Below are 15,047 nucleotides of genomic sequence, written 5' to 3' on the forward strand. Positions count from 1 at the left end.
ACTGTTAATATATATAGGATTGTTTAACACGGCCGCTACGTCTTAGAAGCAAAATAATACATATGTAAGTGTCGAGAATATTCATAATATCAAACATCTTTGTAATAGCCTAAGATGAAGTTTAAGCCTCAGAATATGTCATTTTCCCCTTGTTTGTAAACATTCAAGGTTCATTTTTCTGTTTTGCCGCTTGCAGTGCCAGTCTTATACTGCGCGGCAATTAGACAGGGGGAAACATCAGACGACCCACTTTATGGAAATTAAAACTTCATTCATCTATTTATCGCTTAAGGTATGTAGTACATTTAAGATATTTAATCGTCATTTTCTTTGTATAAATTATCACTAAATGGAGTTTGCTGACCATACATGTACACTTATACATGTATATGGAGGTCTAGTGGTACAATGTCCAATCAGAAAATCCACTCCTTTCAGATACAGCTGAAATATAAGAGTTCTTTAAGAGACTATTATTTATAATCTACTGCATCTTGGACCTTAGTGATCTTGATTCATGTTAACCTGACCAACAAGCTGCAAGCTTAATATCAAACTCTGGTCAGTTTATAAATGCCTTTAGGTACACAAATTATTCGTTAACTTCCGAAACAGATGTTGAGAATGTCAGATTTATAAGCTGCTTAACTATTTTACCATTGAAAGTAAAAAAAAGCCACATCCATTTGAAGAGACTTGGTGGCCCGTCACCACAGACGCTGCATACACAATATTAGGTCTTCGGTTGTCTTTTATATTGAGAAATAAGTTATTTCAGTGCATGGATGAAACAGATTGGCAAATAAAAGATGCTTCACCAGGATATGAGCTCACCTTCCTTTTATGCGAGCTAAAACCACAGCAGTGGTATCACTTCTGATTGGCTGATAAACCAATACTTTGTATCAGAGATTAGTTTAGTGTCCAGTTTCAGTAACGAATAAAAAGATTCAAGATTAAATAGTTTTATTAACGTGTTAGATGAAGCATACATGTTTACGTAAAATCACCAAGGGATTTAAGATAAAAGGACATGGGATGACTTATTAAACACGACACAAAATAGATATACATTGTATCATAGAATGAAATAATGTGCTGGGTGCGTAAAACAACAGCTGTCAAATCTTATCTGAAGATGCTTTAAATTGTGTGCATACATAAAAGTACAATGAGCTAAAATATACTACAACTGCACCTCTGGACAGTTCATTACAAAGGAAATTTCTCCTTTCTCTGAAAACATCATACTCTTTATAAGCATGAGAAAACACCATACTCTCTAAAAACAATCATTACATGGAATTAATCTTCTGTATACTTTGATATAATACAAAATATACAAGGACGTTGACCAATGGGAATCAGTAGTCGTGTATGTCTGACTCGATTTATAGTCGACTACTCTTAGTACTAAGTAAGACTTTGCATTTATAGATTCGGCGTGAATGTTAGATTTACAAGTGTAATGACGTGTTTGCAAATTAAAAGTATGAGAGATTCGAAGTTTATCACCATCAACAACATTATTTCTATCATTCCTAAGAAGGTTAAACTATTATTCTTTGTCTTGGATTTTCCACCTCAACTTTATAACCTCCACTCTGCTGTATTTGTTTGTAAAATAAGAGAAACCAATAACTTCTAGAGCTTTACTAGTGATGTTGTTTGTAATTTAAGTTTTTCCAGGATTCTAAACTTAAGAGATGTCATGTACCTATTATAAACTAACTCTACTATTCTCATTTATTGACATAGCTAATCTTATATCAGGTTGTAGAGTACAGAAATCCCTAGCATTCTCACTGACACCTAAAACACTACTTGTTTTATACTGACATTGTGATACCTCCTTATATTTGTTAACAATAAAAAAATCCATAGATAAAAATAGCACATGTTAAATAAAAGTTGTATAATTTACTATTAGAACACATGTTAAATAAAAGTTGTATAATTTACTATTAGAAAATACAACATAAGTCATTTTCAGTGCGTATATATATATATTGAATGGGGCGAAAGCGCTCACTAGTCAGTCGTTATTGTTTTTATTTCTTATAGATTTCGTCCGTAAGGATTTTTCTTTAAATTTATCATATATATATATATACTACAACAATAAGGCAGACTGACTTACATAGTTCACGGACAGATCAAATTGTATGTCCAAAATTTCTTCAGGCCATTATATAAAGTACACTCTGGTTAATGCACAGATCCTTACTATTACTGCTCGGTAGGGGAATCTGATATCAACCTATTAGGGGTCACTTTCTGATTATCTTTGGTAATGACCAATCAATTTTGCTGCCCGCATTATCTTGAAGTTTAATTTCAGGGGATGAAATCGTTTTAAAAAGCTGTCAAAATTATTTTGCCGAAACAACTGATGGAACAAGGTGTAAAAATGCATTTAATTAAGGAATGATTGGTATTGTTTGTTGTGTACTGGTGTGTAAACTGCTTTTTTGTACAGATATTTTAAATAACGCGCGTTAGCTATTCCAGTTGAACATTTTCTGTAATATCTCTGTTTTAGGGACATATACGATACTTGAAATTACACAATCTTCCTTTACACCACATTTTAACAACTCTATGTCATTTGCTCAATCATTAATCAAAATACAGAGAACCAATGTCAGAAAAACTTCGAAACCTGATTACAATAACCCCCGAGAAACGTTTTGAGTAAAAGGACTTAACTGCCCCTAAAAAAACCTTTGTTACCTATTTTTAATTTCCTATGACACCTCTCTCTTTATATTGTCAACAGCCCTTGTCATATCCACTAAGCACAAATAAGTATACATAATATATTGGTGTGCTATACGGCCTCTACTTCTGCTCAATTCATTTAGACAAACGTCGATTTAGAATATCTGTATAAATATTAGATACTCTGATGATCTTAAGGATCTTTTCCACATTTTGAAACTGGATTTATATAATTCGTTGTCCCCAATTGATATGGATTTACAATTCTTTGTCCCCAATTGATATTGATTTAACAAAAATGGTAGCAATGGGTGAAACAGTTGCATATGATTTATTGATAATTTTTATAGAATTTTCAGCATCATTGTATAAAAGAAACCGTGGAATATTATCATTTTTTGAAACTTTATTTTACTTGGCGCAAAAAAAAAAAAAAAAAAACCTTTCAAATTCTTTAAGAAGTTAAAGCTTGTAGTTGACATGAACATGTTATATAGTATTTAAATATTTGAGAAATCAATCGCCAATTTCCGGTAAAAATGCCTTAACCCAAAACATTTTATATTGATATGGTTGAAGCTAAAAGTTGGCACGGACATTTTTATTTAAAAATATGGGCCCTATACTACACGTGATCGCGATTGGATCCTTTAAGTTATCCTTAATTATCTACTATGGCCTGGTTGAGAGGGCCCCATAGTATTGTCGAAGGGCCCCATAGTATTGTCGAAGGCGAGGGCACTATTTTATCACGAGACAATACTATGAGGCAATAATACCCTCTCAAACAGGCCATAATGGCTTTAGTACATCACCCTCACATGAGACCCGTTTTTATGTAATCGTAGCAGAAACACGTCAAACGACACCTCGCATCGCTATCTTCATTTCCACACCACGTTGTTACATTAAAAGTACAACATATGAATTGTTGCAGAAATCTGTGTTTCTATAAAATGGGATTCAGCTTCATGAAGATTAAAAGTAGATTAACATAGAACATGAGTGAACTATCCTCTGTAGAAAAGCAACATTTGCTTCCATCCCCACACACAACAGCCTTTCCGCCATCTTGACGTCTTGGTCGAAGCGTAACAATTTAATGCTGTCATGTAATGGTGACGTCACAATACATTCACGTTCGATTTCGCGCCACCTCAATAGTGCCCGCTTACCCTAGCACTATTGAAAATTGTACCCATGTGTGTAGCCAATCAGAATCCAGCATTATGTCATGTGATGTACTAACTAATAATATTAAAGTGTTTTAAGGTGAAAGTTAGCATGGAGCATGGAGCATGGATATTGCTTATAGCTTATGTTCAAGCATTTCATTTATGGACACACACCCCGCCAAATGGTGCGTCTTTTGATCAATTGTTAAGATGGCGAACATGTAAAAAACATTTTAAAACCAAGATTATCAAACCAATGAGGTTTCTTCTTAATATCTGTATCGTTAGACAGCGTGCATGTGTACAAAGAAACCAAATGTATATTCTTTTGATAACTATTTCCGGATAAATCTAATACGGGGTGTGTCTATTATGATAAAACATTGTATTTCTATAGCTGATAATAATGAGATGAAAGCGTTACTGTTCCTTAGAATTAAGCGAAGGGAGAAAACAGATTTTTATATTTCAAGGAAGGACAAAATCCTTCTTCCACAATGACCGTTGAAAGAATCATTAAATTTCTGAAAGTCATGAATATCAAATGTCTACTTACTTCAAATATTAGCATATTATTTTTTAAATACTCGTATCTCCAAAGTTCTTAGACTCAAAATAAATTCAGATATGAACGACGAATAAATTCTTAATAAGAACCGAAAAGATGTTTAATGAACATGACTCAAATACAAAGACAGTCTATAAAGAAATGTTCAAGACACCGTAACAAATTGTTGTTTTTGTCCTCTATTATTTATAGATTTAATTTGTATTAAATACTTTGTATATATCCATATCCTCATAATCAAGGTTTTAAGGTGTTAGCCTAATACTTATTATTTTCAGAATACGAATTGCTGAAACTTATTGATATACACATTGTTTTATTTACACATTTCATAAACCTAAACAAATGGCACAATGTACTATACTTACTTTGCAATCCACATATAATTCTCCTGAGACATTTTACACCACAGTCAGACAAACTTTGGTAGTTTTATGAGACAATTTCACCTTCACAACAAGAAAATCCAGTTCAGATGCCTGACATTACATATGACGATCGCCACTGTCATCTGTAACCGAAATCTCTGTCCTGTTGCTGTCTCCTGTAGAATCGTTAGTGGAAAATGTGGTACCGGAACCGGAAAGAGTTTTATCACCCTGAAATGTTTTTCTTCCACAGAGTTGATAGAGTTGACGTCGATACGCTTGGCTCATAGTGATGTAGATGACAAAGTTGATAGAGGAGTTAAAAGTTTCAGTGATAAGACCAATTAGCGTCAAAAGAGTGTGGATGTTCGAGCTGTAGTTCACGTGGGAGCTGTTCGGGTCAAATAGAATCATTAAGCGAGACACAGTGGACGGCAATAAACAGATAACGAAAATACATGTTATAGTAAGAAGTGTTTTTGTTATTTGTATTTGGTCCCTTTGTGATTGTTTTCCAAAAGTATACTTTTGTTTTTTCTTTCTCCATTTTGCTTGAATGCAGGTAACGGCAATTATGATAGTGTTGCAAATGATGCACAGCCCCATAGGCACAAATCTTAGAACGATTTCAGAAACAACGTAATACACCTCAAACAGCTGCTTCTGTCGTCCAATAGCACCAAGAGCAATGATCTTTGTCACATTTCCGTCGGGAAGAGTTACATCCTTAACTTCGTAAAGCCAAAGCTTTGGACCGGTGAGAATGCCAATAGCCACAGGAATAGCTATCACTAAGGTAAGCATAAGTTTCTTTGTGCAGATTTGCTTGACTTTGAGTGGAATTGTCACTGCAACCAGACGTTCCAGGGAAATTAACGTAACGAGCCAGTTAGAAATTCTTCCCGGTAGTGGACTAAGGTACACTGAGAAGGGGATGAGAAGGGTAACAGATATGTCCTTTGATTTTTCTGGATAGAAGGCCCGGATAATCAAGGTTGAAACATTGACAATGGTTGATACAATGAACGCAAGGTCGGCAAACGCGATAGCTATGAGCAAAATAGTGGTGGATCGGGTTGGCTTGTGACGTATCAAAATAATCAAAGCTAGAATATTGGCTATAATGCCAAAGATACACATAGGAGGCATGATTCCACAGGTAATAACCTTGAGCAAAATATCCATCAAGGACGCACCGATGACGTAATAATCGGATCCTCTACCCAATGGAACGGTAGACTTTGTCTCGTTTACCTCCAAATTATTCGGTGAGGGAGTAGTGATATTTACATGATCAGATAACATTTCAGTCGCTTCCATTTTCAAACAGTGGCAATTTCAGGTTTTGTATGAATCCTTATATACCTCTCCGCGTCCTTACCAATCCATCACGTGATCTTGTACCATGGAAACATGAAAACATCACATAGACTATCGATTAGTCTTGTCTTGTCTGAGACGTAATTGATACGTATGTCTTGACCATACAAAAGAATATCTTCAAAAAAGTGCAATTCGTCTTAACTTCATAAACTACTCGCTGCATTTTACTTACATCAACGATAGACAGTGGTGAAAAGCGAATCATACAATATTCCTTGAAATTCCATCTCTACGGAAATTAATTAGTTCAGTTCGTTTGATCCTAACGGTTTATATTGTTGTATACATTTTCTTTATCAGATGGTTTTCTGAATACATGACATCTGCTTTAATTCCACGATACTTTCAATGTGACAAGACGAACACATTTACGTATAATCAATAAGCACTGTACATATTTTTTGCTTTGGTGTCCCAGTTATTAATCTATGATACATGTAGATCTTAACATGGATTCGTCTTAAGAATTTGTTTTACTGACAGACACTAAAACATGAAATCACGATACAAAATTTAAGTCAAATCGACATTTACTTTTTCTCATTTGTTGGTACCCAAAATTCAGTATATTTTGTAAAATGAAAAAAATAGTTAAATTACAAAAATATGAAAAATATGAAAAATATTAATAAATGAATAAATAAATTTTTGAACATCTACTAACATTAAGTTAAAATTCCTCATGATATTATATCTTTCATCCCCTTTACATCGCTCACTTGACAACATTGCACCAGGTACTGTGAATAACTATTTTTCGCTGTTTTTAAATGTCGCGATTCAGTTTCAGATTAACTTCACGGGCATCAATTTTCACGAAATTAACATTTTAATTTAGATATATTTCAATATTATCACAGTAAATACTTATTCGTGAAGATAAAAATTACCTTAACTGCAAATATCGTGAAAGTAATTTTCACGCTAAGAAAAAAAAATAGAATTACATACAATACATGTACATGTATGTAACAGTAAGCTGTTTAAATTATGAAAGATGAATTTTAATTTTGATGGTACAAATATCATTCCACCAGTATCGAAATAGTGAAAGAAAGCATTTATACAAACTTTAAATGACAAATATATAATTAAATAAATGGTATAATGACATATGTGGCCAGGGTTAGTGCGCCATGGCTCCACAATCACGAAAAGATCTTAGACTTATGTTTAGACTTAGCCAAACATTAATGACGGTAAGTTTTGTAACGTCATCTTTGATTGGCTAAATCTAAAGACCAAGGCTGTTATGGACTTAAGACTGTTCCATGATTGACGCCTGGAAGTCATCTTCCCGAACGGTAGTCTTATACTCATGATAATTCAATGATAACGACTAGTTTGCAAAGCTATTGTAAATGTCCATTTTCTGTTTTCAACTTGTTAGTCTGCGTTATATAGAAAGTCAAAGTGATGAATCCTGCATTTCACACATTTTGTCTGACCTCTAAAGTCTTTTGTAATAACATTCGATTCGACAAGACACCCTTTTAATGTTAATACCTGAGCTTAGTTGTTCAAAAGGTGATTAGTCTTATAGTGGAACGACAATATTCAAATCAGGATAAAATAGTTTCTGGTAATACAAAATTTTATAAGATATTTACGAGATTCATTATTTATCTGCTTGCTGATTAGGTGAATATAGAATCACACATTTTGCAGCAAATGAGAAATGAAATTTCACTAATCATATAATTAAGCTAATCATCCTTTGAGCAAGGGGCCCAGGGAAATATAACCATATAGATTACAAGAAATAGCTCAGGCGGAATAGAGATATAAATTTAAAGGAATGGTAGGAGAATACCCGAGCTGATGAAAAGTGCTTTTACACCATAATCGATTGGGTAATCTTGTTCTTAATCAGAACATACATCTCTACTTACCATTAAAGATAACGAGGCTTAAAGATCAGGACTTATTCTCGCTTACCCAGCTATCACTAATCAGATAAATCCATTAGGCGGTTAGTAAGATCAGACAGATTGATTTACAAAATATTAATGATCCCTCTTGTCATTTATGGGGATTTATAAAGTATACTTTACATATATATAGCTTCATTAATAGATATTTTCACAAGAAAAACCTTATTTACATGGATATAAATCGTAAATGATTAGTCGGTCGATAACGATACAGATAATACCTTCTGACGATACTTTAGAATCATAGTTCACCCAGGTGGCACCACTTTTAGCGTTATAATAATTGACGTCACTACTTTTATTGTTTTTGACTGGTGATTATCATTGTTTAGAATATAAGCGGTATCGAGAGCAGCATATGTTGCGTTTCATATAGCTGCAACGGTGCTGACAGATCGAAATGAGACGATTGAGCCTGATTCTGAATCTCCATATTACATCGTTATCCGCCCTTGTGGTTAGGTAATGACCATGGCCTCATTTGTTTGCGAGCTAAACATCATTTTTTTCAGAGGAAAACAGTTTCATTTACAAAGTAATGTGTCAGAATCGATACCTTTCCGCAAGGGAGATAACTCTATGTGATATGCAAAGACTGAAGGAATTAGAACGAGTAATCATACCCTGCCTCCACTCCGTTCCCGGCAGGGTATGAATTCCACCCTGTTGTCGATAGTGTTGCAATCCCGATGTGATCCACATCGGGAACTCTGAGACTGATGAAAATATGTTTTTCGGGGAATATCCTCATGTAACTGTATTGTTCTGACAACTATAATCAATGTTCAATTCATAAACCTTTCGATTATAATGTTTCATTAACTATTAGTGGTAAAATCCAAGGCCAAAACACAACACACGTATAATTCTGTTCAAATACGCCGCCAAAATTTACCGGAAACCGTGACGAAATGAAACACTCAACAGGTAAATATATCTAAAAGTTTTAACAAGTATTAGCTTCCCAAAAAGCTAAGAAGGCTACCATACAGCATTATTTATTAGGAAGCAATGACAGGAAAGCTTGACGCATTGTTCTGTTCACAGTTAGCTGCCATAGTTCTTATGACAATTCATTTTTGAAGAATGATAATTTAAATGCATTCAATGTAAGAGATATTCACCTTTATGAAAGGGCCACTAGACTGCCTTTCCGAAACAAAAAATGACGTTTATTTTTTACATAATCTATAGCACAATATGGCCAAAGATGAGGTAACAACACCAAACAATTTGAAGTTTTGCCGTCTGCCGCAGAAATAGTCAACTAACGCGTTGTAATTATGAAGACGTCGGGAAACATAATACGACCTTCGTTATGAAAATTAACGTTTTGTTTATTTTGATAAAGTTGCTCAGAAGGTGCGGGGCCTTTACCTAATGCTAACAAGTTTACCGTTTAATATAGCCTACACTGTACTGATATATGTACTTTGATAAGTTGGTGTAATAACGTTACATACGCATAGAAACAAGCATGAAATTTTGGTTAAAACTGTACTTTACTGTAGCGCATAAAGTTCCACAAATATCCTTTAAGTAAAGCCTAACTTTGTTGCAGCATCTCTAATGTACGGACAGTTTTTACAAATAGGTCATGATCATCTAGTTAACAGTACTAGTTAGGCTATATATAGATGCTCCACGCGCTCCCGACAATGTAAATAAAACCGAATAAATAAATCACCGAATTTCTCCGAGGGGATCCGATTGCGAACTTATATTCTATATAGTACGTGTAGCGCCGCCTTGTGTGATTTCTGAGAATAATGTCCAACAACTAGAAAATAACATTCGGGCTTCTCTGGGTTAATCAAATGATAATTTGTTTGCAATAATTTCCCCACTAGAACCCCTTACACACATGGAATATTCAACATCAAGTAACCAATCAACACGCGTAAATCGTTTTGGCTAGCCAATCAAAGTGAACAGCTATTTATAGCCATGTGAAATCCCAACAACATTGCAGGCATAGCGACCAATTATAATACTACCATCCTGGGATGGTATCAAAAAGCTAACAAACTAAAAATAAACATCGTGAAACTGACCAAGTATAAGTATTTTTCAGAATTTAGCGAAAAAGAATTTTTAAAGTTCATGTTAAAAACTTTGTGACATTAAACTTCTTTCGTAGTGAAAATTTGTAGGTCATTCCATATATAGTACTAGTTGCCATAATTTTACAAAATTACATGACACGCATGCAATGTAACATTTTCATCGCTGTGTGTTTTGCAACACTACAAAAAACTTTTCGGAACCATTGAAACCTCTCAATTCTTATGATTGATTCTTTATATTTGTTTCATAACCATCACTTCGTCATTGAAATGCTTTTGGAGGATGAGGATGTAAGTCGCAAGTATGTTTGGATTGGTAACTGGGTGTTCGGATAGGGCTTGATGCATTAAATGGTCATCTTATGTAACGTGTGGTATTAAGGTGCATAAACGAAAGGGCTTTTTTGTTTTATTTTCGATGTTGAGAGATGTAGAGAAGGTGCCGCAACACATATTCGAAAGTATATATTAATGATAAATAAGTAATGATAATTTACTAAAACACGAAAACTACACGCCGTTACGGAAGAGTGGTTATAGGGTAATGGGAAGGGAAAGAATATCAATTACAACTTTATCTTACAATATAGCGAAACGAACAATAGCGACAAATTAGGAGCAGCAGATTTAGTTTGGTTTAATTAGTTTAACATTCTGCAAGAAAGGAGCATTGGCATTAATTTGGTTTAATTAGTTTAACATTCTGCAAGAAAGGAGCATTGGCAATAATGAGGCTTAATGGCCCAAAAATATCAATTTATGATTTCGTCTTAATACACATTTAATACAAATTTTCTATTAAAAAATGGGTCCGTTTTTCTCGACCTCTGAGTTCATACCCTTGATACTATATTATATATATGTATATTGTTAGTTAGAAAAAATCGTGCCAGGTCCCTGTGGCCTACAATGTATACTATATCCAAAAATATTTTTGGTACATCCTTGCGGAGGCATTAACTAAAGGTGAGAAAATGAAGCTTTTTCAGACCTAAGAAACGTCGACATAACATAAAGTTACATCTTGGGCGGATCGACTGCGGATCGGTAAATTATTGACATATATTGACATATATGATGAAAAAATATATAATCAGCAAAGCGTAATCGGCTCTTTGCTATGAAAATAAATCATAAATTGTCCCCCTTTTTCCGCGTCTCTAGATTAAATAAATAAGATCGATGCGATGTAGCCTATCATTTCCGGGTTCACATCGTATGTTTACACGTATCGACTAGATAGATCTAATTCCTGCTATCAGCAAAGACGAAATGTAGTCAGATAACTTCACAAGGAAGGTAAGTACACAAAAGTACTCACAATTTTTTTTAATATTAACGCTGTGTTTCACACGTTGAGCCGTCGTAGGAGCCTGTTATGAACAGCTGCTTTTGACAGACGAAAAACAACTCAGATTTTGCAACAATTTCCTCGTGAAATCGTCGTATACTACAATATTATAACTTAATTTTCTTGTAATAAAAATAACAAAAGGAACATTTTTCTTCATTTGTTTGTTGATATTTTTATCGTGTGCTGTTAAAATTGGGAAAAATATGTTCTAAAAATAGCCAGAAGTCGTCAGAGAGATTTCTGATGTCATTGAATAAGCATCAACAAGAACATTCGTTCTAACCAAAAATCAATACTTCGTACGCCTAAAATATGCTAGATATTAAATGAATTGCTAATCAAGTTAAACAAACTTACTATTTATGGAACGTAACCAAATTATCGTTTTGATACAGTTTATTGCAAGCGAATAAAAACACATTATACATGTACGGCTGAGCTAACTTTCAGTACAAATGTTGGTTGGCGGCGTAGCTCAACTGGTTAGGAGACTGTTATACTAATGTAAGGATATGTAAAGGTACGAATCTCGCCAGAGGAATTACTTTTTTTCAGTATTCATTTATTTTCCAAAATATGAAATAGCATTATCACCTTCCGAAATTATTTTGTCATTTTATTTCCGTTAATTAAACGTACACATTGTTAAAAGGAGCCCACTTTAATAGCAGGATTCTAGGAATAATACATGTATATATAAAGTAATTGATTAGTTCTATCTATAGCTAGGGTCATATTAGAAATGTTGGAGTGCCCGCCTACATTTCTAACATTTTAACCCTTCGGCCACCACAGCCATGTGTGGGGAAATACCTTAATTATGAAAAAATAATATCACAGTTATTTACAATCAACTTGTAAGCTTTGTATACATTACAAATCTTGCGATTATCTTAATTAAATCAAGATGGTTTTCAACTTGCTTTCTTTTATCAGACATTTTATCACATATGATGAAAGCTAATATTATCAAATATGCTTATCGATGTGTCTAAACAGAGTTTTAGATTACTTTGCTTATACTATAGTGAATAACGTGATTTTTTTTGTGATACGATTGATCCCTTCCCATTGATTATTCTGTTGCTGACTGACCAGTGACCACGTTGTTAATTTATTTACAATCCTGTTTATTTTCTATAAAGTGTTTGTTTCTCGTATTACACATGTTCCGTTTATATTACATAATTATTGTAAAATGTTTAATCGCTTTGTTGTATCAAAATAGCATAATTAATCAATTAAGTAAAATTATATAAATCAAATGTCGCTTACGTCTTTCTGAAGTCTATAATATTTTTACTTTGCATCTATTTCAGAATTGGACCAATGGCATACCCTTGTGTGGTTTGTTCTAAACGAACAAAACCAACAGAGCGGTGGCCTGTCAACGGAGATAAGTCATTGAAGAAGTACTTCTTGAAAACATTTCTAATCCAAACACAAGATGGCGACGTGATTTGTGGTAGGTACCGTCAACAACATCATAGACATCGACTATCAAACATTCCTTCTTCGACAATTTCCAAACAATCAACTGATCAGAGTACTTTTTCCGCGAAGAAAAGCAGATTGACTTTTCCAAGAAACATAACGTTGCCAATACCCTCAACAGGTGGAAGTCACACTAAGTGTGTTGTTTGTCAAGACTCTCCATCCCATTTAGTTGTAGTACCACGCGGCACAAAGTACAAAGTACAAAGACCTTATTTGGAGGACTTATGCCGTCAACTATTCTAGTTATCGATGGAACATATATATACATCCAGAAGAGCGGTCAATGCTTATTCCAACGTAGATGTTATAGTATGCACAAGAACAAGCCACTGGTAAAACCTATGATGTTTGTTACAGCTTCAGGATACATTGTAAGTGTTTTAGGACCGTACTTTGCGAACAGCACAAATAATGATGCCGGCAGCCTTAATCACATTATTAGAAGAAACTGTGAAGAAATAAATGATTGGCTTACAGATAATGATGTGGTTATAGTTGACAGGGGATTTCGAGATTCTGTAGAGCTGTTACAAGAACTCGGAATATAAACAGAGATACCAATATTTTCCAATAAAAGACAACACACTACAGCAGAGAGCAATACTTCCCGTCTTGTGAACAAAATTAGGTAATTTGTGTTTGCAGTTATTAATACTTGCCTCAATGGTAGTATTTAGTCGCTTTCCAAATACCATTTAACACATAACGAGTAGCAAAGGAAACTTATTTAATCAATTTGATGACTAAAACTCATTATTACATTAGGTTGCTTATTTGTGTTATCAGGAACAACAACATTCAAAAATATATTGCTCACATTTCAACTTTGTAATTTCAGCCTTAGTAGAAATTATGTTCATACTATGGACTTTGAATTTATTTCACTGAATTCTGGAGTTTGATAAAACTAAGGCACGATATTTTGTACAATTTCAGATGGGTGATGGAGTCTGTGAATGGCCGTCTGAAAACATTGAAGTACTTAGACAGAATACTACCGAACTCACAGATACCCTACATTGGCGATATGTTTCTGATCGTATGTGCCATTTGCAATAAGTATAGGTTAGAGCTTAGCACGGGTGATACACAACAGGATGAGTTGTTAGGGGCAAAAATGTTGTTTCTGTCCAAACAGAAAAACAACTTACAGGTGAAGATTGAAGAAGAAGGGCTTGCACCTAAAAGGAGCCTATGGACCAAAATCGATAGTAGTGCGTCCATTCTTTTTCCAGTGTTGTCAGAAGAGGATCTGCGTAATCTAACGCTTGGTGTTTATCAAATAAAACTGGCTCAATGATACACAAAGGAACACAAGTTGTATGTCAAGTGGAAAGTAACATTATCAGTGCAAAAATATAGAGCAGGCATGTGAGTTCAAAAGCACACCAATTGTGAATTATGTTTGATGAATGTTCAATTTAAAGATGGTATTGCAAATGTCGGACTGATGCCAGACCTGTAGGATCATGTGCACATGTTGCTTCAGTAATATGGTATCTGGGGTTTGGTGGACATTCTGACAAAGAATTTCATGTAGGAAATATAAGGTCACAGTTCTTGATGGATGCAGCCAGTTCAGAACCAGTTATGGTGGATCACAGCGACGTAGAGTCATAGGAAGAGTGACTTGCAAAATGAAATAATTCACCTTATATATGCAGATGTCATTCATATTCTATCCTAGTTGCTATTATCAAGCAATTGCTGCTTTTGTTGATGCGGATGCAATTGTTTGAGGAGTTGCATTATCGATATAGATATGTGGATTGGATTCTTAATATTTGTAGAAGTTATATAAAGTTCAAAAGTTAATTTGATAGTCTGTATATGCTTGTCTTTTTATATGTGTATTAGAGGTGAAATGAAACTAATGCAATGTGATACCACTTTATATCAGCGAAATATTAAAAGCACAACTTACAATAAAAAATACATATACTCTATTGATATATTATATATATATATATATTAGATTAAT

At 34.1% G+C, this 15,047-nt stretch overlaps 1 long non-coding RNA gene and 1 pseudogene across 1 annotated transcript in view; both read left to right on the forward strand.

Annotated features, from left to right (window-relative positions):
• The window catches only part of LOC138331912 (uncharacterized), a 33,079-nt gene extending 27,817 nt beyond the window's left edge, over positions 1-5,262 (forward strand). The window contains exons 4-5 of the long non-coding RNA XR_011209748.1: positions 197-292; positions 5,086-5,262. This is a non-coding gene — a long non-coding RNA (uncharacterized lncRNA). The remainder of the gene's footprint in view (positions 1-196; positions 293-5,085) is intronic.
• A 5,223-nt stretch (positions 5,263-10,485) lies between these two features.
• Positions 10,486-15,041, forward strand: LOC138330670 (uncharacterized; annotated as a pseudogene).
• The last annotated feature ends 6 nt before the right edge of the window (positions 15,042-15,047 follow it).

The sequence above is a fragment of the Argopecten irradians genome, chromosome 9 (assembly GCF_041381155.1).
Source record: "Argopecten irradians isolate NY chromosome 9, Ai_NY, whole genome shotgun sequence".
Lineage (NCBI taxonomy): Eukaryota > Metazoa > Mollusca > Bivalvia > Pectinida > Pectinidae > Argopecten > Argopecten irradians.